Raw genomic sequence first — 4977 nt, 5'->3', positions numbered from 1 at the left:
GGGCTCGTCCGGGATTTGAACCCGGGACCTCTCGCATATTTTAAATAACAACCCCGAAGCGAGAATCATACCTCTAGACCAACAAGCCAACTATGTAGTTTATTTGGAGATAAGGTGTAACCATTATTAAGCATTTTTAGTTTGTTGCAATTCCTGATTGGAGGAGCACGTGAGACGGAACAATGACTTTGTCTTTTTGACATGTCTTCTGAAGCGCCACACGGTCCCACTCCTGCAGTCAATGAGCTGTCGGGACGTTAATGTATCCATCATCATCATCATCATAGGCGGTCCCTCGAAATGAGGATGACTTGCTTCCACGCCAAAAAAGGATGAGTTCATGGTAGTATGGTGTTACTCCTCTCTGTGCGATCCCCAAGTTTGGCCAGGGAGCGCAAGCCTGACCTGACGGCCTCTGCGTTTCACTCAACAAGTGAGACACCATAAGTAAAGAATAATCGCGAGTTGACAGACAACCAAAAAGTGGGAAGCTATTCTGATCCCGGCAGGAACTTCTATATTTCTGAAAATGTCCCACCAAGGTGGAATTGTGATCTCTAGAATCTTTCTCCCGATCTCAATTGTTTTCTGTTCTCGAGAATCGAAATGTTTTTGTGAGATTACTACAGCTGCTAGCAGATCAGTAAGTTGTTAGGGTAGTGGGGGAATTTCATCGCCAAATGTACAACATAATCCTGCAGGTTTGTGATGTTTTCTCTCACAGTGAGGTGAACAGTGGAGGGTTCAGGAATGGGGACAATCCGTTCCTGGGACCCTTGAACTTCTGCCTCGGGTTTAAAGCAAAAACTGCTGTCACTGACCGGACACCAGAAGTGTACATGTTGGTAGTGGGGCGCACTGGTGGTGACACAATATGTCCCACCCCCGATGTATGCTCCCTGTGGAGGGACATGGTTTTGTGCCATTACCTCCATGGTACAGTTGATAGACTGTGCACCAGCAGCTTTAAACCCACACTGTGGTTTAGAATAGGTGTTCAAGTGCTGGGGACACAGTATTATGTGTGCACCCGGAGAGGTCAGTACCCGTCACAGCGTGTTCCCACTTTATGACATAGGGTGGGACTGCTGTGAAATGAACATGTGCACCTCCTTGAATGACTCCAATGTTCTCCACCCTGTATACAGTGTGGGAAGGGCTGTCCCACCCATGACCGACATCCTTAGTACTATCCCCATGATGGTGTGATTAGAACATCGCGATCGACTGGGACAGGGTAAGTTTCAGAAGCTAGGCCGAGCTGGCACGGGCTTAGTGAGTTACTGTACGGTTGAAGGGCTGCGAGGTGCTTGTTACTGATCCAGTAGGGGACTAAACCTTTTTTTAAATCCTCCAGGTTGGTGCGGCCCTCGCCCAACAACCATGCCCCGTACAGCACACACACCTCGTTCTGTGCAACCTGGTCAGAAGCATTCCCATCCTCCCGTATGAGTGCATTCCCTGTCTGTGCATGTTTTTCCAGCTCAGCCACGATTTCCTTTCAATGGATCATCATAGCCTGGTCCTCGTGTAGCTCTGAGCCTTCTCCTGTGTTTTCTTCTTTCATGATGTTTCTCAGTTGGATCTTTAGACCATTTATCTGCATGTGTAGTTCGATATCGTCCAGGCTATTTATCACAGAGGATCCTGCATGATATGCAGTTAAAATGTCGTTCAAGGTGCCCTTTCTAGGTCTTCCCGTGCCCATGGTGTCCCGAGCGTATAGGATGTATATATCTGTTTTGTCTACATTCTCAAATTCTAACTCATAAAAGTATTTGAACATTTCTCTGAGTAGGGCCTGCTATAGCTGCTCTGTTTCCTTCGGGCACCAGTCAGGTATTTGCATCTCGGTAAAGTTTAAAATAACTGAAGCTACTGCATAATGTAACCCCTGGTATAACACCTTTTCAGTTGGTACCAATACTAATCCATTCCCGAGTCACTTGGTGGTGGTCGGACACCTTTCTATTATTGTTCTCACTGGCGGGGTCGTGGGCAGGGGTTTCTTAATGTGTGCTATAAGTTCGGTGGTGTTAATTGGGAGTGGGGAGTGTGGGACCACACACCCGTGTAGGCTGGAATCCCACCCCATCCCTTCCCCCTCATCTTGCCATTGCCTGGCAAAGGCGATTGATATGCCTGCAGGACAGATCTCCTCTGACCACCACATGCAGACGTAAATTCCCTGTTCAGACTCCCACCACTTGTTCTAACACACCTTCACTCCTACCCGTGTCCCCGTGATGGTACGGTACGTGTCATTCCCGAGTCTTTCCCAGTCAGAGTGCTGATCCCCCACATCCTTGCTCAGCTTCCTGAGCCAGCACCTTCTACTCAGGGGAATCTTTCCTTTACAATTCAAATATACACGTTTTCCCTCCGTGACACTGACCCACGCAGCAACGAGCCGTATCCTGGGGCATGGAACGGAGGCCTCCCCAGAGGTAAACCCTTCCTGGCTGGAGTAGTGGGTGGAATGAGACCCCATCCACCCTGGCCACCTTCCCTCGTGGGCGTACACGGCGAGCTCTTACACACCCGGGGTGCCACCCCCTGCAGTCACGATCGGTGCTCTCTCTCCTGAGACCATAAATGTGGGATTCGTCCACGTCTCCTCAGCTGTCGCTGCTCATCCTTATCAGGGTGAGCAGGAACAGGACCCTGTTCATGTTGTTATCGATCTAATAGTGCCTCTTTTACTGCCGACAAGGTGGGGTCTTTTCCTTTCCCCAATACATATGTCACTATTTAGTCACCGGCTGTCGGCTGAAACTCTTAACTTCTATATTCATATAAACATCCTTATACTATTCTACTCGTTTCACACCTTCCATACGTGTGGTTTCTTTTCGGTTGTGGTGCCCTGAAATCATTACACGCATAATCTACACTGCGCTAGATTCTTACTAAACATACCTTAACACATATTGTATCATTTATGTACATCTGCCACCCATCTCCGGGTGGCCAGGTTAATTCCTGTCCTTCTCTTTTCTTCCCTGGCCTCTGAGTTTCCAGCGGGGCCGGTCGTCGGTCGGACTGTACCGCAGGACCTGGAGTGTCCTGACCGGAGGTGGGTCTGAGTCCCACACTATTGGGGGAATGTCCCCTCCGGTGATACAGCACACCGCTCCTTTGGGGGTGGCTGCCTGGTTCATTTTGTCCCCTGGGGGTTCTGCCTGGTTGAGGGCCGTGGGATGGGGACCCCCAATTAGTGGCTGATCCACCACTATCTCTTCTGGGAGTCCCTCGTCGCCCGAGGCTACCGGCTGGGTGTCCCTGCTCACAGGCTGGTCCCTGATCTTAGGTACCCTTTCACGGCAGGTCCCTCTCCCGGGGCTGAACCACTTAAATTGGGGCGCTGGTGACCACGGTGCCTTAGGCCGTGGTGTGCGGAGAGTCCTTCTCAGAGTTTTGACCCCTGGGGGTGCGTCCAAGTCCCAAATGATTGGGGGATAGCTCCTCCAGTAACTCAGTCCATCGCCCCTCTGGGTACAGTCTGTGGGTCTGCCACGTCCCCTGTGGGATTTCCACAGTCGGAGGCTGCTGGCTGAGGGTCCCTGCCTTTAACACGGTTCCCTGTTCCTGGCTGTCCCTTACGTTTTGCTGCTGTCCCGGGGTTGAAAAGTTTGCACTGGTTTATGTGGAACCACTTTGTACGGAGAGGCATTTTCACGGCACAGACCATGGGGCTTGCCTTGTCGACAATGTGATACGGCCCCATGTACAGTGCCTCATAAACCCCTACTCGAGCATAGTTCCATACCATAACCTGGTCCCCTCCCTTCCTTTCGTGGTGTTCGCGGGGATCTAACAGCAGTCAGTTGCTCCGATGCTGTTTTCCCATATTGTCAGCAGCCTGCCAGTGAATCTGTTTAATGTGTTCAAACAGGTTCCTGACAAAGCTGTCCCAGCTCGCTTCCCTAAGCTGACCTTCCGTGAGTACCGGGGCTAATACATGGGTGGAGATTCGCCTGGCTCTGCCGGTCATGAGCTCATACAGGGAGTACCCCGTGATCTTTGACTGGCTGGCCCGGATCCCTATGAGGACCAGTGGTCAGACCTGTACCCACCTCTTGGGTGAGTCCCCTGTCTCTTTGCGCAACCTTTCTTTGATGTTGCGGTTTAAACGCTCCACAGGCCCGGATGACTGCGGGTTGTGGGCGACATGCCATTTACCTTTAATGCTGAGCACCTTAATGGTCTCCTGCATCACCTGCCTGGTGAAGTGGCTCCCCTAGTCGGACTTCACGTACTGGGGAAGTCACCATCGGGAGAACACCTCCCTGACCAGGATCCTGGCTGTTCCCAGGGCAGTGGCTGTTCGGCATGGGAAGGCTTCCACCCATTTGGTGAATACATCCACCAACACGAGACAGTACTTGTATCCTCCCTGGGCAGTGGGTAGGGGCCCAATGTAATCGACCTGGATCGACTGCCAGGATCCCTCTACCCTCCTGATATGTCCCATAGACACCTTCCTTTTCTGGGGGTCGGGGTTGTTGGCAGCGCACACCAGACAGCTGGCACAGAACTCGCGGACGTCTTCCCTGAGTCCTGGCCAGCACCCTGCCTATTCCACCCGTTGCCAAGTGGTCTCAGGTCCAGGGTGTCCTGCTCCTGGACCCTCGTGGGCCAGCTGGAGGAATTCTCTCCGCTGTTGTTGGGGTACTACCCATTGCTCCCCCCTGAACAGCATTCCTTCTGTACGGGCCGTCTACCCTATCCCCTTTTTCTCGCGTGTTCAGGACAGTTTTGGGAAGGGGTCTTGGATCTGAACCGTTTTTAGGTCCAGGGACAATGCTACCCCTGCCCTCCCTGTCATCCCAATCCTGCCCCTGACTGCTGCGATGGGGCCTGGGTTGTACGGATCCCAGAGCTTGCCCGTGCGCGCACCTTGCTTGGCCAACATGTCAGCCTGCTGATTTCCCTCGCTACGGAGTTCAGTGGTGGAATGTGCCTTCACTTTATGTA

At 52.0% G+C, this 4977-nt stretch overlaps 1 non-coding gene across 1 annotated transcript; it reads right to left on the bottom strand.

The window, feature by feature from the left end:
- Positions 1-88, bottom strand: trnap-cgg (transfer RNA proline (anticodon CGG)). Its single transcript is given in 2 exon segments — positions 1-36; positions 53-88. It is a non-coding gene; the product is annotated as a tRNA-Pro (tRNA).
- Positions 89-4977: the final 4889 nt, after the last annotated feature.

The sequence above is a fragment of the Pristiophorus japonicus genome, unplaced genomic scaffold (genome assembly GCF_044704955.1).
Source record: "Pristiophorus japonicus isolate sPriJap1 unplaced genomic scaffold, sPriJap1.hap1 HAP1_SCAFFOLD_233, whole genome shotgun sequence".
Lineage (NCBI taxonomy): Eukaryota > Metazoa > Chordata > Chondrichthyes > Pristiophoridae > Pristiophorus > Pristiophorus japonicus.
Note: the sequence above shows the minus strand (reverse complement) of the source record. Positions and strands in the feature narration are given on the sequence as shown.